Genomic DNA, 24,262 nt, shown 5'->3' on the forward strand with positions numbered 1-24,262 from the left:
ACTTATGGGTATCATACAACTGCTGTTAGAAGTTGCTGTATTAAAATGCGAAAATGATTCCGAAATGACTACATCGGAAATGCATTCATGGATGAAATTGCAATAAGAATAGCATGGGAAGGAGTAAAGGAAGTAGAAGTACCAAGAACATGTGAAGTGAACCCAATGACTGGAATTATGGAAATTGAACACAGAAACATGGAAAACCCACAGCAAATACAGGCCTTTCAGCCCACAAAGCTGTGCGGAACATGTCCCTACCTTAGAAATTACCTAGGGTTACCCGTAGCTCTCTATTTCTCTGAGCTCTATATAACTGTCCAGGGGTCTCTTAAAAGACCCTGTCATATCCGCCTCCACCACCATTGCCGGCAGCCCATTCCATTGCCTCACCACTCTCTGTGTAAAAAACTTACTCCTGACATTTCCTCTGTACCTACTTCTAAGCACCTTAAAACTGTGCCCTCTCATGCTAGCCATTTCAGCCTTGGGTAAAAGCCTCTGACTATCCACACGATCAATGCCTCTCATCATCTTATACACCTCAATCAGGTCACCTCTCATCCTCCATCGCTCCAAGGAAAAAGGGCCAAGTTCACTCAACCAATTCTCATAAGGCATGCTCCCCAATCCAGGCAACGTCCCTGTAAATCTCCTCTGCACCCTTTCTATGGTTTCCACATCCTTCCTATAGTGAGGCGACTAGAACTGAGCACAGTACTCCAAGTGGGGTCTGACCAGGGTCCTATATAGCTGCAACATTACCTCTCAGCTCCTAAACTCAATCCCACGATTGATGAAAGCCAATACACCGTATGCCTTCTTAACCACAGAGTCAAACTGCGCAGCAGCTTTGAGTGCCCTATGGACTCGGACCCCAAGATCCCTCTGACCCTCCACACTGCCAAGAGTCTTACCATTAATACTATATTCTGCCATCATATTTGACCTACCAAAGTGAACCACCTCACACTTACTTGGGTTGAACTCCATCTGCCATTTCTCAGCCAAATTTCACCTCCTATCAATGTCCCGCTGTAACCTCTGACAGCCCTCCACACTATCCACACCCCCAACCTTTGTGTCATCAGCAAACTTACTAACCCATCCCTCCACTTCCTCATCCAGGTCATTTATAAAAATCACAAAGAGTAGGGGTCCCAGAACAGGTCCCTGAGGCACACCACTGGTCACCGGCTTCCATGCAGAATATGACCTGTCTACAATGACTCTTTGCCTTCTGTGGGCAAGCCAGTTCTGGATCCACAAAGCAATGTCCCCTTGGATCCCATGCCTCCTTACTTTCTCAATAAGTCTTGCATGGGGTACCTTATCAAATGCCTTGCTGAAATCCATATACACTACATCTACTGCTCTACCTTCATCAATGTGTTTAGTCACATCCTTAAAAAAATTCAATCAGGCTCGTAAGGCATGACCTGCCTTTGACAAAGCAATGCTGACTATTCCTAATCATATTATGCCTCTGCAAGTGTTCATAAATCCTGCCTCTCAGGATCTTCTCCATCAACTTACCAACCACTGAAGTAAGACTCCCTGGTCTATAATTTCCTGGGCTATCTCTACTCCCTTTCTTGAATAATGAAAGAACACCTGCAACCCTCTAATCTTCTTTCTTTCTTTTTCCAATATTTTTATTAAATTTATTAAATTTCATATACATAAATACAGAATTCATAAGAATACTTATTGTAAATCAAAATAAGGTAGCACATAATGTGCTATATATAAATCACACTGATACAATCATGGTATCCCATATTTATGATCAATCTAATAAAGTAAATTGAATTATGAAATACAATAATATGGTTAATTATATTATTAAAAAAATCTACACCCACTACCAAGACAAAGCTGGTTGGTAAAAAAAAACAAAATAAAAAGTACTATACCATATAGTGTTTTATAATAATAGCCCAGATCTATATTTTAATAACAATAATAATTCAAAGATTTTCAAAATAGTTCAGAAAGGGACCTCATAACATTTGAAAATCTTGATTAGAATCAGAAATCGAACAACGAATCTTCTCTAAATTTAAACATGACATAACATCACATAACTATTGAGCATATGTAGAGGGGGCAACCTCCTTCCATTTAAGCAAGATCGCCCTCCGAGCCATAAGAGAAATAAAAGCCAGTACCCACAAATGAGAAGGCTCCAAAATTAAGGCTCTTTCCTCAACAATACCAAATAAGGCAGTAGAAGGATTGGGCTTAAAATTAACTTTAAAAAGTGCAGAAGAAGTTTGGAATACATCTTTCCAATATTTTTCAAGGCTCGAACATGACCAAAACATATGAATTAATGAAGTTTCTCCATTATCACATCTGTCACAATAAGGAGATATATCTGCAATAAAACAAGAGAGCTTGTCTTTAGACATATGAGTCCTATGTACCACTTTAAATTGTAGGAGGGAATGACGAGCACATAATGATGAAGAATTAACCATTTTGAAAATAGCCCTCCAGGTCTCATCAGATGATGAAGTCTGTAAATCCTTTTCCCAATCTTTTTTAATTTTGTCTAAAGGAGCCATTCTCAGTCCCAACAACAGACCATAAATATAAGATATTGAGCCATTATCAAAAGGTTTCAAGTTAAAAATTACATCTATTATGTTCTTTTCTGGGCTGGTAGGAAATGTATGTAGTTTAGATCTTAAAAAATCTCTAATCTGTAGATATCGAAAAAAGTGGGTATTTGATAAGTTATTTCACTGAGAGCTGCTCAAAAGAAGAAAAAAATCCTCCAACAAACAGATCCTGAAATTGTTTAATGCCTCATCTATCCCATTCCCTAAAAATCAGATCGGTCATAGATGGTTTAAAAAAATGAAAAAAAATAGAACTAGAAAGAGAAATCTCAATAAACCAAAGTGTTTTCTAAACTGTAGCCAGACCTTCAAAGTGTGTTTAACCACCAAACTGTCAGTTAATTTATTTAAAGATAAAAGAAGAGAGGATCTGAGAAGAGAAATAATAGAAAATTTCATAACAGAGTTGGCTTCCAAAAAGACCCATGTTGGACAATCATCACAATTAATATGATATAACCAGAATGTGAGATTTCGTATGTTAATTGCCCAATAATATAATCTAAAATTGGGTAGAGCAAGGCCTCCATTCTTTTTAATTTTTTGAAGGTAGGCTTTATTTAATCGGGGTTTTCTGTTCTTCAATATATAGGAAGAAAGAATTGAATCTAAAGAATCAAAAAAAGACTTAGGAATAAAAGACAGGTACAGCTTTAAAAAGGTATATAAATTTAGGTCAAATATTCATTTTAATAGAATTAATTCAACCAATCAATGATAAAGAAAGAGGCAACGAATTAGAAAGTGGCTTTTTCACATAATTCATTAAGGTTAGAAAATTTTCTTTAAATAGATCTTTATAATTCTTGGTGATTATTACACCCAAATATGTAAATTGTTTTCTTACAATTTTAAAAGGAAGGTTAATATCGGATGGTATCAAATTATTTAAAGGAAACAATTCACTCTTATGTAAATTCAACTTATATCCTGAAAACTGACTAAAATTAGTCAGTAAAAGAAACAGAGGGTAAAGAAGTTGTAACATTAGATATAAAAAGCAATAGGTTATCAGCATACTGCGAAACTTTATGAATAGTACCTTTCCTTAAGATACCGGTGATATCTTTAGACTCTCGAAAGGCAATTGCTAAAGGTTCTAATACCAAATCAAAAAGCAAAGGGCTCAGTGGACATCCTTGTCTGGTTCAATGTTGGAGTTTAATTGGTTTAGAATTCTGAAAGTTAGTAAGGACCCAAGCGGAGGGAGTTAAGTAAAGTAATTTAATCCAAAAAATAAAATCGGGCCCAAAATTAAAATTTTCTAAGGTTTTAAATAGGTAATTCCATTCAACTCAGTTAAAAGCCTTCTCCGCATCCAGAGAAATCTCACATTCCGATATTTCCTTGGATGGAGAATGCATAACATTTAACAAATGCCGTATATTAAAATGAGAATATCAATTTTTAATAAATCCTGTCTGATCATCAGATATTATAGAAGGTATAATATTCTCGAGTCTATGGGCTAAAACTTCTTGATCCTCTCTCGTCCCCATTGATGATGCAAAGATCATCACCAGAGGCTCAGCAATCTCCTCCCTCGCCTCCCACAGTATCCTGGGGTATATCTCGTCCGGTCCCAGTGACTTATCCAACTTGATGTTTTCCAAAAGCTCCAGCACATCCTCTTTCTTAATATCTACATGCTCAAGATTTTCAGACCGTTGTAAGTCATCCCCGCAATCGCCAAGGTCCTTTTCCATAGTGAATACTGAAGTAAAGTATTCATTAAGTAGCTCTGCTATCTCCTGTGGTTCCATACACACTTTTCCCACTGTCACACTTGATTAGTCCTATTCTCTCACGTCTTATCCTCTTTCACTTCACATACTTGTAGAAAGCCTTGGGGTTTTCCTTAATCCTGTCCGCCAAGGCCTTCTCATGGCCCCTTCTGGCTCTCCTAATTTCTTTCTTAAGCTCCTTCCTGCTAGCCTTATAATTTTCTAGGTCTCTATCTTCATATAGCTTTTTGAACCTTTCGTAAGCTCTTCTTTTCTTCTTGACTAGATTTACAACAGCCTTTGTACACCACGTTTCCTGTACCTTACCATCCTTTCCGTCTCATTGGAACGTACCTATGCAGAACTCCACACAAATATGCCCTGAACATTTGCCACATTTCTTCCATACATTTCCCTGAGAACATCTGATCCCAATTTATGCTTTCAAGTTCTTGCTTGATAGCCTGATATTTCCCCTTACTCTAATTAAATGCTTTGGTAGTAACTTCTTGACCCTGTGCTTACACTGCTGGGTAACAGTGAACAAATCACTAACCAGCCAGAAGTCTTCAAGCAGAGTTGACAACTACTGGATATTATGAAGTTTATTCGAATTTTGTTTGTTGTTTTGCTGATTTTCCCGACTCACAATGTGCCAGTTGAGTGAGAAGTCTCATCATGTATGCTTGCGAATATCACATAAATTTGCTGATGCTATTAATGCCTTTAGCTGTTGGGCATGTCAATATATACTGCTCACTTCAAACTATTCACCAATACTATGCATCCCTGCAGATCGAGGACAAATATATGCCCTCGTTATTAAACATACCAGGAACAGCAGTGTTGACTTTATGCCTATGATTCATTATTCTCAAGGGAGACATAAATATACAATAATCATGCCCACCCCCCCCACACACACATTGTCTTAGACTGAATCATTTATGTAAATATAATTGGCATGATTTAGAAAATATGATATCTGACTCTATTCATGTCTTATCCTGGGATACCTGTATATCTGCATCTAATGTCTATGACAAAACTATTAAATCTTTTCATGTGTTCACTATAAAAGCTTCCTTTTCGTTGAATTCAGAAGGGTATAGTTGCAGTAGGGTATAGTTCATACAATTACACTTTACATGATCCAAAACGGGGTAATGACATTGGAATTTTCATTGACAGTATCCAAAGGGAAAATATTACAATTCAACAAGCTCCTGTTCAGTAATAAGAAATGGTCTAAGTTTAGGGAGCAATACATACTTCATGTGTGGAAACAGAGCCTTCACCTCTCTTCCATGTAATTGGTTAGGATCTTGTTATTTAGTGTATGCTTTCCCTGCATGAGAAATATACACACCTTACCTTTACCTCCCAAGTCTAGAAGTAAACAAGACATTTCAGAAGGAGATTGTTTTATATAAATTCTATTCCCATTTTATGGTGCTGCAAGGAGTATAAAAGAGATTAAAAATGTTGCTGTAGTAACATTGTTGATGCCTTGGGAAAAGTAACACAGAGCTAGCTGCCGGGCGTAAGATGGTTCTTCAAAATCCTATGGCACTAGATCTTCTCTTAGTAGCTAAGGGGGGAATATGTGCAGTCATAGGCAAGAAGTGTTGTACCTACATACCTACCCGATGAGTGTGAAGACATAAGTGATTTGGCTGATCGTATCTGTAAAGAAGCAGCTAAAGTACATCAACTTGATGGATGGGATTTCTTTGACTGGATTCACTTAAGTCTCAGAAGTCAAGGTTACTCAATATTATGAATCATATTATTCATACTAGTATGCCTTATTATAGTTTACATCTTTTTTACTTGTTTAAAGGTGATCATTAATAGAATAGTTCAAATTCACTTAAGTGTGCCTACTAATCTGCCTAAACATAACATTATCCTATGAATATTTTGGAGAATATATACCCTTCGTTATTTCATAATTTAGGTAGTTTTTTATTATTTTATAGATATTCATAATTTAGGTGGTTTTTTATTATTTCATAGGTACCTCAAATTTTTCAGCCTCTGAATTTTTAGGTGTAATGATTCTAAATGTGTGATCTAGAATCAAACTGGGATTGTTGGATGCAACTGTTTAATTCTTAGATTAGTCTGTTTAATTGATATTTTCTTTGCAGTTTAACAATTAAGTTTATGCTTGTATTTTATATAATTACTTATATAAAAATGACTGTCTTGTATGTTTCCTAGTGGTAATAGTTTGTCTATGCAACTTCAGTGTTCCCCTATTGATTAAGCAAGGTATGATTATGGAAGCTTCTCTTGGTACTGCATTATTTTGAATAAGAGCCATCCTAGTGGTTGACTCTTACCTATAATTTTGAATGGAATTTTCCTCATCTATGGGTATCAAATAGCAGCACCACGAGGTCCACACCATCTTAAATCTTAGTCTGTTTGTCTTTAAGCCTTCTGCTTCTGTTTCCTTTGCTCTACCAATGCTTAGTAAAATGATCGTGAAACAACAAGTGTTGTGCCTCGTTCCTGACTTCTGAAAGAAACTTGAATTAAAATATCAGAATCTAACACATTTCTTAGAGTTGTAGTCCTAGTTATAGAACATTACAGCACAGAAACAGGCTGATTGATCGATCTTGTCTGTGCCGAACTGTTATTCGGTCTAGTCCTATTGGCCCATACATGGACCAAATCCCTCCATACCTCTCCCATCCATGTACTTATTCAAGCTTCTCTTAAATGTTGCAATTGAACCCACATCCACCACTTCCTCTGGCAGCTCATTCCATATTTGCATCATCTTCTGAATGAACTTGCATTGTGTGTCAATGACTTTGATGACGGAGTTGATGGTTTTACTGAAAAGTTTGCAGATGATACAAAGATAGTGAGGGGCATGTAGTTTTGAGGAAGTAGAAAGGCTACAGAAGGACTTAACCAAATGAGGAGAATGGGCAAAGAAGTGGCATGCAATGTTGGGAAGTGTATGGTCATGTACTTTGGTAGAAGAAATGAAAGGGTTGACTATTCTTTAAATGGAGAGAGAATACCAAAGACTGAGGTGCAAAAGGACTTGGATGTGCTTGTGCAGGATTCCCTAAAGGTTAATTTGCAGGTTGAGCCAGTGGTGAGGAAAGCACATGTAATGGTGGCATTCATTTGAAAAGGACTAGAACATAAAAGCAAAGGTGTAATGTTGAGACTTTATAATGCACTGGTGAGGCTTCACTTGGAGTATTGTGATCAGGTTTGTGAACCCAGTCACACTGCCTATCTATATCCCCTTCAAGCCTCGTTCTATCCACCTCTGTCTCCTCACTCCCACATTGATTACTATCATCAGCAAACTTGAAAATGTGTCATTTTGTACCCTCGGCCAACCAGTTGATATAGATTGTGAATAGCTGGGGCACAAGCACTGATTCCAGTGATACCCCTTAACCTGCCAATTCATTTATTTACACCCAATCAATTCAAATTTGTTGTCACATGCACATATATGGCGAGGTACAGGTGTAATGAAAATGTTGCTTGTAGTAGAATCACAGGCATGTAGAAACAGACTACACACAGAATATACATGAAATTATAGAAGACTGTGAAGAAAGAGAAAAAAAATCCTATCCTTTCTGTACAATAAACAGTTCTCAATCCGTGGCAGAGTCTTACTGCCAATTCCATATCAACCAACCCGTGAGAACACTTACTGAAAGCTTCCTGAAAATCCATCCACTGGTTCTCTCTTCTCTATTCTACTACTCACATCCAACAAATATTACCCAGCCAAATATAATTTCTCTTTGTAAATCAACATTGCTGGACTTAATACTTAATTCATTTCGAGGTGTTATTTTATTATATAATTACAGATGCAGTATCTTTCTCCCCTATCATTGAAATTAGATGAACAAGTTGATTGCTTGCTGTTTTCTCTCTCCCTCATTCCTTAGATAGTGAGAGACAGCATGTGTTATCCAGCAATTCTCAGGATCTACAGAACTAGGGAGAGAACATCAACTATCTCAAAAGCCATCATTTCTGAAAATCTTTTTACATCTTTTGGGATCCTGATCAGGAGGTCTTTGGTATTTATCAGCCTTCTGACTCACCAAATTATGTAGTGTATTTTGACTAATATTTAATTCCTTCATTTCTTCATTTTCACTGAGCCCTTGAATCTGCTATTCTGATTCTGATTCAGTCTGTTCCAGAAACCTCAGAAAGTTTTCTATGTCTTCTTCAGAGATTCACCCTTCAAGTACATGGCTACGGTGCAGATACCATTTTGCAGCTCCAGATGCATAAGTAACGCCTAATTTTGCATCCTGGATTTTTTATTAGAACCAGGAATGCCTCATAATTTTGATTCTGTTAATACTATCTCTGTTACCACCAAAGTGCTTGTGAAAGCTGGAAGCTAGCTGTTGGTCAAAGAATTAGACTGATTGAAACATTGTCAGTCACGAGAACTAAAAAATCTGCTTAACTCAGATATTCCTGAATAAAATGTTTTCTTCCTTATGGACAATATTTGGTTACATTGCAGCTGCTATTGTTGAGCAAGTATTCAGAGGGTAACAGTTGAAGGGATTGTCAAGCTGGAGGTCTGTAATTAGTGGTGTTCCACTGGCATCTGTGCTGGGACCTCTGCTGTTTGTAATATATATCAATGACCTGGACGAAAATGTAGGTGGCTGGATTAGTAAGCTTGCAGATGATACCAAGACTGGTGGAATTGTGGATAGTGCAGATGACTGGCAAAGAATACAGCAAGATATAAGTCAGTTGTAGATATAGGCAGAGAAATGGCAGATGGAGTGTGAACTGTTGCGCCTTGGTAGGGCAAATGCAAGAGACAGTGCATTGTTCAGGGCAAGACCCTTCACAGTGTTGCTGAGCAGAGAGATCTTGGGGTCCAAGTTCATAGTTCCTTGAAAGTGGCTGCACAGGTTGATAAGGTGTTTAAAAAGGCTATGGAATGGTTGCTTTTTATTATTCAAGGCATTGAGTTCAAAAGTCAGGAGGTTATGTTACAACTTTATAAAACTGATAGGCTACATCTGGAGTATTGCATACGGTTCTGGTCACCTCACTATAGGAAGGATGTTGAACCTCTGAAAAGGGTGCAGAAGAGGTTTGCCAGGATGCTGTCTGGTTTAGAGGGAATGTGTTATCATGAGAGGCTGGATAAACTTGGGTTGTTTTCTTTGGAGTGGCAGAGGCTGGGGGCAGATCTGATGGAGGTTTATAAGATTATGAGAGACATGGATAGAGTAGACAGGGGGTATCTGTTTCCCAGGATAGAAATGTCTAATATGCATTCCATTAAAGGTGAAACGGGTAGGTTTAAAGTGGATGTGAAGGATAAGTTTTTTACTCAGAGAGCGGCGGATGCCTGAAATGTGCTGCCTGGTATAGTGTAGAGGCAAATACATTAGAGGCTTTTAAGAGATGTTTAGATAGACACATGGATGTAAGGAAGATGGACGGATATGGACATTGTATAGGTAAGAGGGATTAGCGTTTGGGTGCTTTTAATTTACTTTTTAGCTGTTTTGGCACAACATTGTGGGTCGAATGGCTTATTCCTGTGCTATGTTCTATCTCTACTCCACTCCTTTTTGTGTTGAACCTGCAGAAATACTAAAATCTGACAGCAGCAGAAATGCAACAGGATCACTAGTTTCAAATTAATGCAACATTTTAGTGGTTTTCCTTTTGTTGAGCTCAATTAAGTTCTATTTGTGGAAAAATCACTTTACTGACATAGTCCTCTGCTTATCTATATTAATGTATTCCATTTTTTCCACCCCTTGGTTTTAATTATATAGAATTTACGGGACAGAAATAGACCTTTCTACCCAAATGTTCTCTGTTAATGTTTATGCACAACAACAGTCTCCTCTCACTGTACTTCATTTAACCATATCACAGATAATTCTCCCTCTTATGTACTTACATAATGCAGCAGAGCTCAGCACTTCAACTACTTTCCATGCAAGTGAAATCAGAATTTAAAAGAAGAGGTTCACCTGAATTTGTTGTTAGATTTATTTAGACGAAGGGATTGCAGTATAAAAATATTATACTCTTTCCATGAAAAGAAGTTAATGTCTGCTAGATCACCATCGTGATTGCATGTTCTGCAAAACTGAAGACAGCCTGCTGCCAATCTAACGCAATGCCACTGGTTCTAACATGACAGAACCTGTTATTTGTAGTAGTTATGGTTTTGAAGAGGTGCTAGGTACACTGTCTAATGGTTGGCTAATTTGCTGCTGTCAGTGTCAGCCGCAAATGGAGCATACTCTGTGCCTGTGGCAGACGTGCATCACAGCAGAATCTTGGTGACCACAGATAAGTTTCACCATGTCTTGTCTGGTCAAAAGGTGTGAATGAGATACAAGTATTTACAGCAAGAGCATAAACATGCCAATAATGAAAGTAAAATTATGTGCAAGAGAGTTGGTTGCTTTTTATAAAGCTAATATAGAATCACACTGAGACCTTAAAGCTTGTGGAAAGAGTGGGAATTTCCATGGAATCACAAGAAACTATCTGGGGCTTCTGAGTAAGAGATCTCCCTGGCTATCCTTAAAATGTTCTCTCAATTCCAACCAGTTGTGAAGTTAAATACTTAAATAATTCATTTTTAACACTTAAAGTTTCCAATGTACATGAAGATCTTACTTTAACATGTGCCTCTTGGTCACTTCCCAAATAAGGTCTATGAAATGACTTCTGAAATGCCTGCTTCGCTGCTGCTGCTACTGTGTGATCCAGAATCTCCAGAGGGGAAGGCCCCGAGTCCTCGGCTTTGCTTGTTGCTCGGCGGCCGGGACGGGATTGAAGCGCTCAGCAGAGGATGGTGCTTGAAGAGACTGTGTTGGAGGGGCTGGTCGGAGGCTCGAAGTTTTCAGACGGACTCAGAGCCCACTATGGTCGGGTGCTTCCAATGATGCTGCATCGGCGAGTTGGCGGTGCTTGGAGGCTCATGGCGGGGAGAGTTCCTCCCTTCTGCTGCCTGCGGGGGGTGACGAGTGTATCGGGACTTTGAGACTTTTTTTAAACTGTGCCCATGGTCTGCTCTTTATCAAATTATGGTATTGCTTTGCACTGTTGTAACTATATGTTTTAATTACGTGGTTTTGTCAGTTTTGGTTTTGGTTTGTCTTGTGTTTTCTTGTGATATTATTCTGGAGGAACGTTGTGTCATTTTTTAATGCATGCATTTCTAAATGACAATAAATGAAAACTGAACTGAACTGAGTCTAGGCAGGCCAGTCTCTGGTCCTAGATTGTGAGATGATTTCCCTGTTTAGCCCTATTCTTGGCTTCAAAAGGAGTGGGATAATATTAACGGAAAAATCTGGCCGGTTTCTTGTTTCCAATTTTTGGGGTGTTGAGATCAACTGTAGCTTGCACAGGTTGGAAGTCAAATCTGAGATCTCCTTGAGCAGCACGAGGTGAAATGGAATGTTTATTCACCACACCACTAAAAGAGGCTACTTGGGCTTGCAGAGGAAAAGGTTGTTTCCCTCGTTCCATTTGCAATTGATCTTTTATTTGTACCAAGGGAAAATTACTATTTTGGAGTAATAAAAAAACAATAATATTGCAAAATAATGTTGAGGATTTTAAAATGACATTACATTTTTGCAAAATGATAACTTTTATTAAGTTTGTTAGCAGCTTTTAAAAATAAATAGCAATTTAAGACATCATTCATTTAGGTTGAAAGCAACATTCTAGATTGCTAAATTGCACTGTGAATTGCATCACAACGAAAATAATGGCACATGGAAAAACTTTCAACAAATCTTTTATGTGAATCAGATGGATATCAAGCACCTGAGAAGATCAAAAGCTAATTATAAACTTTTACTTTAGTTTTCAGCTTTCCAGTGCTCTTCCTCCATGTTTAAATGATTTCAGTTATCAGACACATCGACAACTCTCACTAATGTTCTGATATCACTAGAAAACCGCACGGATGACGTGAATACATCTTCAGGGTTCAGTATTTTCCTTACAGCAAGCAGATTTTTTAAATGAGTGCCAATCAGATTTTATTTCTGCCCACAGGGATTTTTGTAATTGGGATATTAAGAAATCATGTCCAGTATGGTTAACAAAATGGAGATTGTCTGACCTGCTTGTGCTTCCTGATCTTTCAAGTTGGAAGATTGGTGGCTGAACTGAGTTGAATGTTTCTGGAGAAATACCAGTTATTGACCCTCCTGGTCCTTGACAAGGGTGCTGAGCTCTGTCCCAGTGGAACTTCCCACTCCTTGCATCCATACACAGAAGCCACAACTGCAATTAACTTTCCCATTAAGAATGCAATTAAGTGCAATTAAGTGCCATTAAGAATGCTGTTCTTTATGTTTGAGAAGCTATGTAATCAGGAAGTATGTGTCATCTCAGATGAAGGCCATGAAAGTAAGCAGGGAGAAGAACCAAAGTGGCAATCTATCCATAGGCCACAGCGCATGGGAGAGATCTTAAATGAATATTTCTCATACATTCACAATGGAGAGGAGTGTGATGTTGGAAAATTCGTAGAGGGGATTGGTGGAATTTGAGAATAACTTCCCATTGAAGTTGAGCTCTTAGTAAGGTTTATCATGGATAAATACCAGGGCTTAATGAAATGTATTCCAAGTTGCTATTGGGATTGGGGGTGGGGTGGGGGGAGAAGCTGAAAGGATAAGATTGCCAATGCTCTGACAGAACTTTTCAGATGTTCTTTGTTCATAGAGTGGAGGACATCAAATCTGCTCTCTTTACTGAAGAAGGACAGCAGGGATAAGTCAGTAGATTTCAGGCCTATGATTCTAAAATCAGCATGAGGGAAATTATTGGAAACATTGTGAGAGACAGGATTAATGTGTACTTGGAGGTCCTGTCCGACTGAATTGATCAAATTTTTTTCAGGGTTGACGAAGTGCGTTGATCACTCTAAGTTGCTTGATATAGCTTACATGGACTTCTGTGGAGCTAATGAATAAACTCTTCTTGGACTTACAGATTTTAACTGATGTTTCGATGACAAACTCTGCCATCTTCATCAGGAATGATGCCCAGGCATGTCTAATCTGATGGTATTTATACCCCAATCGTCTGTCCCTCCTGATTGGTTAGTCCTCATCCAATCAGTTTTCCACTGTTCCATCTTGTTTACAATTGAATTCCAGTTCTTACTCCGAGCAAGAGCGTGGTCTTTTTTAAAATACTTTTCCTCTAGTTCTATTTCAATGGCTTCCTTTACTAGGCCGTCCCAAAAGTCATTGGCATGACACAGAGGTTTTGTGCCTACAGTTCCACCATTTCTGGAAGGATCACCAGGATTCTGAAGAAATACCAAATTAATACCATCCACAAACCTGTAAGGAAGCTCAAATCACAGCTTATGTGAGTCAAAGGTGACCTGGGACTCAGGACAGCTGGCGTTTACAGGATTCCCTGTGAATATGGAGCAGAGTATATCGGCCAGAAGGGATACATGGTGGAAACCCACATCAGGAGCACAGGAGGAGTATCCATTTGGGTCACCTGGAGAAATTGGCAGTAGCAGAACTTTGCATTCACAATGGCCATAGGATTGACTCTGACAGCAGAAAACTACTGTGCCATACAAATGGTTTTTGGGACCACCTGATAAAGGAAGCCGTTGAGATAACACTAGAAGAACAGAATTTTAACAAAGGCCAAGGTCATGTCCTAAGTGTGAACTGGAATTTGATTGTAAACAAAATGGGACAGCAGGAACCTGATTGGATGAGGACTAACCAATCAGGAGGGACAGACAATGGAAGTATAAATAACACCGGACTAGACATGCCAAGGCATCATCCCTGATGAAGGTTGCTGAGTCTGTCATCAGAACATTGACTAAAATCTAAATCTGTACCCGGCTGGATGCCTGAGAAGAGTTTATTTGTCGTGTATGCCAGGAAAGCACTACATCCTTTTTCTGTAGATCTTTTTGACAAGGCCTCACTTGGAAGGCTGGTTCAAAGGATAATGGTGTAAAGGACACACACCAGTTTGGAGATTGGCTTGGTGAAAGTGTGGCTTTACATGGTTTGATTGTGCAGAAGAGTGGTGCTGCTGAGATCTGAGCCCACTGAGACAAGATGTGGTTATGGTATGATCCTGCTAGAACTTGATGGATTTTGTAAGAAAATGGTGAATCTAGCCTGCCATGTACTTTCATAGTTCTGCTAACCTCTAAAGCTTATCCAGTCAGAGGCATAGTTTATTTTCAGATTGATCATCATCATCATCATCATCATCAAGAGCACTTATATGTGTCATATGATGTGGATGATCATGGTCTTATGAATATGATTGTACTTGGCAATCTTTTCTACAGAAGTGGTTTGCCATTGCCTTCTTTGGGTCAGTGTCTTTACAAGATGGGTGACCCCAGCCATTGTCAATACTCTTCAGAGATTGTCTGCCTGGTATCAGAGGTCATGTGATATGCACTGGCTGCTCATATGGCCATCCACCACCTGCTCCCATGACTTGATGTGACCCTGATTGGGGGGCTAAGCAGGTGGTACACTTTGCCCAAGGGTAAGCTGCTGGCTAATGGAGGAAAGGAGCACTTTGGTAGAGACTTATCTCCACCCCGCCACCCGTTTTTAGATTATCATGACAAATAAACCCAACGAATGGGGATTGACACGTTATATTCATCTGTCATAGTGGGTGATGTCTCTTTAAGGCCAATGTCATCAGCACACACAAAGACCAGTCATTTGTTCTCCAGTGTGTGCTGATGATGTCTGCACCACACTGGATTTGCCAGGCTAGCTGATTGCCAAAATCTGTTGGCATCTTGGCTAGAACAGTGAGGGTTGAAGGAATGATGAGTGCTGTGGCTGTAAGTACGTTTTTACTTTGAAAATTGTTGGCAGCTAGGATATTTCTAGAAATCCAGTCTGTAATATTCTGAGAAGAATTGGCTTGTTTTGTTTCTTCTTAAGTATTAATGAAAACCATCAGTCGAAGCTGGCTGAGTGATTTGGGAATTAGTTTGGTGTTAAACATAAAACAGAAAATTACATTTTACTTTGGACATTGAAAGGAAACATCCGAAGTAGTAAAGGTAAATATTCCAAGCAGCCTTCAAAAAACATTGTTACTGTACTCTCCCACTTACCTTGATATGAGTGCATATGTGTTCACTCAAAAGTTGCCCAATTTCTCATTAAAGAGAATAACATTATTGCCACCAGTTGCTACATTTTTGAGAAACAATCTGTTTGCCTTTTAAGAAATTTCGCTGAATACGATGAATCTACAGATACACTACCATTCACATAGCTGTTCAGCACCTATTCCTGGATCTCAAAGAAATTTACAAGTTATATAAATCAACAGTTATTCTCAGTGAAAAGTTCAGTTGTGGAGGTTGGTTCTTTGTAAACTTTCTGCCCCATGGAAACTACTTATCATACTGAGGGTCTGTTTAGTCCCCCTCAACACTCACACCATCCAATGAGATCATGAATGACGTGACCTCACTCCATGTGCCTCCATAGGAGATGTTAACATTTTAAAATTCATGCAATTTGGAATTGTTAAGAATTGTATAACAAAGCAACAAACCATCTTATTCAGCTAAATGAATAAGAAAACTGTGATGGAAATAAGATTGACTAAAGCACACATGATGTTTTTCATTATATTCCTAATACAATTAAAACTTGGGTATGAATACTTCAATTAGAATGATCACATAACTTTGTCCATTGATGTAATTACTTTGTGAACCTGACAGCAACAATAAGATTCAGTGCATCTGTAAACTTACACAGATATTCTGAAGGTGCTGTCAATAATTTGGTACGCCTCGGCAGAATGTGCTATTTGCTGTCTTCCACAATCCAATTAAGCAGAACGATTTGAAATGACATGAATTTCAGGCATGTAGGGAATAGCCCAGCTGTGAAATACCCTGAAACATTCATGTTATGTTACGTGAAGTGAGCTTCTACTGACATCTAAGCCATAGTAATTGCACTTTGAACTTCCAGAGACTCTTGATTAATTTTATGTCTCTGAATTATAATTCCAGTATTATTTCAAACTACCAGAAATTTTACATTCTAAAATTACTTATTTCTGATATCGCTACTCAACAGACAGTTTAGAATGTCTTAGAGCGAGTGGTATTGTTTGTTCGCTTGTGTGTTTGTTTTTCTTATGTCCAAGGGAGTAAAAATCTTTATGTTACATCTCTGTCACAATGTACAAGCAATAAAGTGGGGGGGGGGGGGAATATGGGAGGATATTGCCAAAACATTAAGATTGTATGCATAATTGTTTTGTAGATATATATGTACAGTCAGATATGCAATCAGATCAATGTGTATTGATAAATATGATAGCCTGGTGAAAGAAGCTGTCCCATAGCCTGTTGGTTCTGGCCTTAACGCTGTGGTAGCACTTGCCAGACGGAAGCAGCTGAAACAGTTTGCGGTTGGGGTGGCTGGAGTCCCTAATGATCCTCTGGGCCCTTTTTACACACCTCCTGCTGAACAAGTCCTGAATAGAGGAAAGTTCACATCCACAGATGCCCTGGGCTGTCCACACCACTCTCTGCAGTGCCCTGCAATTAAGGGCAGTGCAGTTTCTATACCAGGCGATGATGCAGCTGTACAATCTAGTTATTAAGTAACAATCCATATTTCACAGTGCTTATCAGCAACTCAAGTATGAGCAATATTACCCTACAAAGAGCTGGAGTCCTTTGCTCTGTCATACTTCCTGACTTGTTGCCCCATTTATGTTGCATTTCCTCCTAGTAATGTCAAAAAGCCTCTGCTGAGAAATTGATGCACTCATTAATACACTGTAAAAATCATAGAAAAGGCTAAAATCCAGTGTGAAATTGTTGAGTGGCCAATGCCCAGAAAGGACAATTGAAGTAGGACTTGCATGGATTTCTAGCAGAACCTCATTCAATTTAGTACAGGTCCAAACACTTCATTGTATAGCAGTCAGAAAAGGGTGTCAGCCCTCAAAGGCAAATTCCTCATGACAGTCACACAGCAACAGTACTTACAATGGCTGCAAGTGAAGGAGACAGGGGTCATAGGGCTCTCGGGCGGGTAGATTGGGGGAAAGGAGCAGCAAAGTCACTTCCTGAACAGAAACCCACTAGGAGTACCTGCGAAAGGTTCTGCAGGAGTCTTCCAGGGCTGAGAATTTTCACACAGTGAAATAAAACAGAAAGAAATTCAATGTCTTTAGCAAATGTGTCAGGATACACAGATCACTGCTTACATTGGCAGAATGAGATCCTCATGGTAAACTGTAGTTCAAGCAAAATTTCAAGTTCTTTAAATGAGGTGCTTTTCATCAGGAAACACAGACGTATTAAACATACAGTCACACCAAGAGAAAATCTGCAGATGCTGGAAATCTAAGTAATGCACACAAAATGCTGGAGGAACTCAGCAGGCCAGACAGCATCTATGGAAAATAGTACAGTCCACATTTTAAGCTGAGACCCTTCAGCAGGACTGGAGAAAAAAGATGAGGAGACAGAGTTAGAAGGGAGAGGAGGAAGAAGCACAAAGTGATAGGTGAAACAAGGAGAGGGGAAGGGTGGAGTAAAGAGCTGGAAAGTTGATTGGTGAAAGAGATACAGGGCTGGAGAAGGGGGAATCAAATAGAAGAAGACAGAAGACAACGGACAAAGGAAAAAGGGGGAGGAGCATCAGAGGGAGGCAATGGGAATGGCAAGGAGATAGTGTGGTCTCATCGCAACGGTGGAGGAGGCCATGGATGGACATATTGGAATGAGAATGGGAAGTGGAATTAAAAATGAGTGACCACTGGGAGATCATCTCTTCCATTTCACACACGTCTGCCCTCACCCCATCCTCCCACAACCCCACCAGAAACAGGGTTCCTCTTGTCCTCAACTACCACCCCACCAGCCTCTGTGTCCAGTACTTAAATCTCCATAACATCCACCATCTCCATCGGGATCCCACCACCAAGCACATCTTTCCCTTTCCCCACTTTCTGCTTTCTGCAGGGATCGCTTCCTACGCGACTCCCTTGTCTAGTCTTCCCTCCACACTGATCTCCCTCCTGGCAATTATCCTTGCAAGTGGAACAAATGCTACACCTGCCCCTACATCTCCCCCCTCAGCACCATCCAGGGCCCTAAACAGTCCTTCCAGGTGAGGCGACACTTCACCTGTTGGGGTCATCTATTGTATCTGGTGTTCCCGATGTGTCCTCTTGCATATCGGTGAGGCTCAACGTAGATTGGGAGACTGCTTCACTGAGCACCTACACTCCATCCACCAGAAAAAGCATGATCTCCAAGTGGCCACCCATTTTAATTCCACTTCCCATTCCCGTTTGGACATGTCCATCCATGGCCTCCTCTACTGTCGCAACGAGGCCACGCTCAGATTGGAGGAGCAACATCTTATATTCCATCTGGGTAGCCTCCAACCTGATGGCATGAACATCAATTTCTTAAACTTCTGGTAATGCCTGCCCTCTCTATTCCCCATTCCCTTTTCCTTCTTTCATCTTATCTTCTTGCCTGTCCATTGCCTCCTTCTGGTGCCCTTTCTCCAGCCTTGTATCTCTTTCACCAATAAACTTCCCAGCTCTTTACCTCACCCCTCACCCACTTCTAGTTTCATGTATCATCTTGTGTCTCTTCCTCCCCTCCCTTCTAACTCTAACTCCTCATCTTTTTTTTCTCCAGTCCTGCTGAAGGGTCATGGCCTGAAACGTTGACTGTACTCTTTTCCATAGATGCTGCTTGGCCTGCTGAGTTCCTCCAGCATTTTGTGTGTGTTATGTATTCCACATTCTTTAGGTAATTTGAGCAAGAATTCATTCAAACATATAACCTGTGCATATGGATCTGAGTGTGCATAATTATTATGCATCTCCTGATGAGTGGTATTCTGTTGAGGGTTGTCAAGGTTGGCAATAAAGACATTGTCACTAGGCCTGCACTGGATGGAGACTTTTCAGGCTTCGCTGGAGGTATGTCTCCCTATCACTTATAAAATATGGTAGCTGATAACTTCTTTCTATGTTTTTTGCTCCTTTGCTCTTTCGGACTCCATCTGGCTCCCGATGTGTTTCATTGTGCATCAGTTGCTGTCTTTGGTTTGCAAAATTGTACAGCATGAACACATCATAATGCAGTCTCTGAAACTACATTATTGGACCCAGACTTATATTGGGATGCCTGAAATTAACAACACTTCTGGGAGAAGGATAAGCACAGAATGTGCATGTGCCTGGTCTGCTTTTGCACTTAATGCAATTTCACCTGGGAATGATTGCTACTGCAATCTATCCCAGATAGAAAGGGGTTTTGTGTAGTTACAGTAGCATCTAAAAAATGAATGCAAGCTGATCTATTTTTGAGCTCATGAACGTTACGCCTGAGTTAACACAAATCAGCACACTCTTTTGTGGATATCAGCCATTACATCTGAGGCTTGTTTGGATGTGAGTGCCATTGGCAAAGCTTGCACTTGTTACCCATTGGTAGCTCTCTGAGAACTAGCTTGTGAGCTAGATATTGGATCTTGAGAAAATTGGGTATTGCAAAACTTCCGGTAGTATGATGGCATGTTCAGATGCAGCAGTCTCTTGGAGGCCAACCAATGGTGTTTTTTTCTTCGTTAAACGTCTTTTGAACAATTGCAAGACAATTCTGGACCCCAAGAACTTCAGGTACCGCAGGTCTACCCCATCAATCGGTGGAGCTGCATGGAGTGTTGGAGAAGGAGAGTGGGGTGTCAGAGAAGCTGGATGGGGTTTGGAGGAGTAGACCGTGTTATTGTCTGCTAGAGGAAGGATATTGAAGGCATCGGAGTTGGTGTGCAAAGGTGGCGTGCAGTATAACCATGGGTGATTGTCTTGGACGTTTTTCTTGCAATTGCAACACCCTGTTGGACAGTAATAATATAAGATGCCACTGGCATGTTACCCTTGTTCGGCGGCATGACAGATGGTGGGGAAGCTGCATGTCCTCGGTTGCAGTGAGTCGCAGGCTTGCTTACTGTTTCAGTCCAGGTGAAGTGACACCGGAGGTGGTGTAGTGTGGTGTCCATGCTTGGTTGGGGAGGGGAGGCTGGCCTGTTCTGTCAGTGCTGCCCTCTAGTGTCCGATTGGTGAAATGATAGGCTAGATTGCAGTGACTGCACACTGTCGAGAACTGCACCATTAATCTGTGGGACATATCGCTCAGGGATTTGGACTACATATATGTTTTTTTCCCGTGACTTATGTTTTTTTTTTGCTCACTATTTTGATTCATGTGTTGTGTACGTTTTGCACCATGGTGTATGGGTTGTCAGGGAGGGGTAGCACCTCTGGTGGGGGAACATGTCGCGTCCTTTTCAAGGTGGTTAGTCCACCTTTGGTCCCCACCTGGCACTCAGTTCTCACCTGTGGCTCCCTGTAGCTGTTTGCATGTGACAGCGGCCACACCCCAGGCAATGGCTTTGACAAGCCGGCTAAACCAGGTGAGGGTAGCCGACGGGTCTCAAACCCTTGGTGAGATAGGGAGTTGTCTATCCCAGCATGTGAAGACAGACTCCGGCGGATTGAGCAGACGAGACCAATGGAAGGTCCAACGGTCAAGAAGGCGGTCTCGGCAAACGTCATGGAACATGTAGAGCAGGACAAGACACAGAAGACATCCTGGTCATCCACTGCGCCTTGTCCCATCTCCAGCCGTTTCAACTCTTGTCTTGCCACTGGATCCAGATGGGCATTGGGAAGAGAGAGTGAGGCTGACGCTGCGCAACTCTCCCTCACTTAAATCCAAATCAAGCGCTAGTCTCGACACCATCAATGGTGTCGAGGTCTTCATCGATGACAACGATGGACGAACATGTTTTGCACCTTGGCCTCAGAGGAACATTGTTTCATTTAGCTGCTTCATGTCTGGTTGAATAATAATTAAATTTGAATTTGATTTGAAAAGGAGTGCAGCAGCCTGGGCTCAGTTTCTTCAAGTTTCCTCCCAAATGTCTCTGAAAAAAAGACTGGTTTAATTTGGTGCCAGATTCATAAGTCAAGCAGTGTTCGGGGAAAGGCTTGAAACCCTTGCATCTTTCTAATTCTTATATCACGATATCATGGATTACACATGTTTGTGAGGAAAACATAGAATGTTACCCCAGATTTTCATCTACGAAGCATGGACCACATTCCAAAATAGTCCTGCATGTGGCCTTCCATTTGTTTCATCCAAATCACTAAAAAGTAATTTTCTTTTCAACACACGTGTTAAAAACAGAATGCAAAGAAGCAATGATGTTCCTGGGCCCTTCGCACACCTACATACATAAGGGGTACCACAGTCACACTGAATTACAGACCTACCTGTGATACATCCAATCAAGATTGGAGCTTCTTAAAATGTGCCTTCTTAGCGGAAACTACTTCTCGGGTATCACACATTAACAAAGATACTTGACTGGTGTATCAGGAATAATCCATCATTGTCTTCCATGCCAGACCACCCAAAAAAAAGATTTTGATAGGGCTGTACTGCATGGTTATTGGCATTACTACAGTGTGAGAGTATTGGGAGCAGAGGAACTCATATGATTCAAATTCCTGTTATATACATTGTGCATTAGGAACTGCTGATCATTTAGTGTTGAATTTTATGCTTCAATCACATATCACATAAGGAACATACAATTTGAAATAGAATATCTAGCCCATTATGACAAATGCTATAAAGACACTTCAGCACTTGAAGGGTTAAGTCTCTGAAAACAATTGTCTCAAATATACATTTCTCATTTAGATGAATTAAATGTTAAACAATAGGCTTCCATAAAATAAATATAATTTAAACCTCATGAGGTAAGTCTATTCAGCACATTCTCTTTAACAACAGTATGAACAGCCCTAAAATATTCATGCACAAATACAAATTATTACAATAAATCAGCCCTGGATCATGCTTTGATGTCTGAATAAAGTTGCCAAATAAATTCAGTGGATTTTATTGTCTGTGTAATTTGTATCACAACAACAACAAAAATCCAGCCTTTATGAAAGGAAAATTTGGGCATTGAAATGCATATAAAAGATTTATTCCTTCCCTCACAAATAAAATTTATTCATTGCAACCACCAGCCATCACACAGATGGTCAGAAAATTGGCTTTGTGCATGGTGATGTGGATTCCAGCATGAATATTAATATGAAACAGATGTAAACACATATTAATATGCATTTGCCTTACATGCCCTGACTGTAAAATTCACTTATTAAAGAAAGTCCACTGGAAAATTAGAAAGTATAAAATAATAGTAATTAAAAATAATAAATAAATAATGGGGCACTTTAGGATTCTAAGACTCAGCCACATGCAGACAAAAGCACATATCTTTGTTTTGAAGCTCATTCTTTTTAAAGTGTATAATGTAAAGTCACAACGTGAACCCGAGAAATGCATTGTCGTACTGAAAATTAAAAGCAGTTAGGAAAGAAAGTATTAAATCAAGAGCCATAAAATCAAAAGGTTTATGGCAGCCTTAACACAGTAGGACTGAATTATCATGTTAATTTAATTTCCATTCCCAAATGAACCAGAAGGCACAATAAAGGTCAATTAACTAAGTACCTTCATGCTTTCATTTCTGTTTATTGCTTCACTTAAATCAAAGGCAGACGCCGAGAAGACAAACTTCATCTGTTATCTTGTGAGCTTCTTGCAGAAGGAGAACCAAAGCCATCCCTCCATAATGCATTGATGAGATGAAAATTCAGGAGATGGCAGACTGGCATAATTTTATTCCCCAGAGGAAAAGTAACATTGTTTAATGTCTTGAATTTGAAGGTCTTTTGTAGCTTAGAGCAAAAACAACACATTTTTGTCACAGAAATAAACATTTTCTGGATTATTTTATTGTTATTGTCAACTTAATAGTAAATAGTTTTGAAATAATTTTAATTAAAAGTATGTTTTTAGACATGGTGAAGACTTAAGTTGAACAATTTATAATTCACAGCTACTGGGGATGATTTATGAAAGATAATTTAAAACAACATGCCAAATAGTTCAACTCAGCAGCATAATCTATTGCACTCATAGGTTTATAGTTTTATTTGAAAATTAAATATGGTGAGGTTTATTTGTATAATAAATTCTAAAACCAAGTTCAACCTCTTTGGTAAAGAGAAGGAGAGATGCAGCTACTGATGGTATATCTGACCTATTCAACATACTTCAAATTTACTCTTTTGTTTAGAATCAAAACTAAGAGTTTAAATTATGGCATCCAAATATGTTGGCTATTGCCAATGTTTATGTCTACCAACTGCTGGCAATTTTTGAGTCAATCATTTTAGTTCATACACTGCAAAAAATGAAAAAAAATTATTGCTAATGCTATAGCAATAAAGCTGTTGAAGCATCAGAAATGGTTTATTGTTGTATTAGTAAATCTCAGAACTAACAGAGTCTTAAGTAAAATATGAAAAATTAACTTAGCAGTGTACTTCATTACATCCTCTTCCTTTTGGCCCTTTTGATCTGTCTTTTTCTTTGAAGTTTATAAACAAAGCTTCTATTTCCTTCTACTTATCGTTATCAAGTAAAGCTTAACACTTGCCTTAGTTTTACAGACTTATGTTTTTACATAAAAATATAAATTTGAAAGTCAGTGAACATAACAAAGGTTCAGATTGGGTTAGCACAGCTCTCACAATCTTGGTTCATTGCTGACTTTGGATGCAATATGGAATTTGCTCAGTATCTTTGTGATGCATGGGTTTCCTCCAGGTGCTCTTGTTTCCTGAAGCATCTGAAAGATCTCATGCCTGATAGGTTAATAGACCTGTAAATCACCCCATTTGTTATAGAACAGGTTATAATGAAAC

Source organism: Mobula hypostoma, chromosome 1 (genome assembly GCF_963921235.1).
Source record: "Mobula hypostoma chromosome 1, sMobHyp1.1, whole genome shotgun sequence".
Taxonomy (NCBI): Eukaryota; Metazoa; Chordata; class Chondrichthyes; order Myliobatiformes; family Myliobatidae; genus Mobula; species Mobula hypostoma.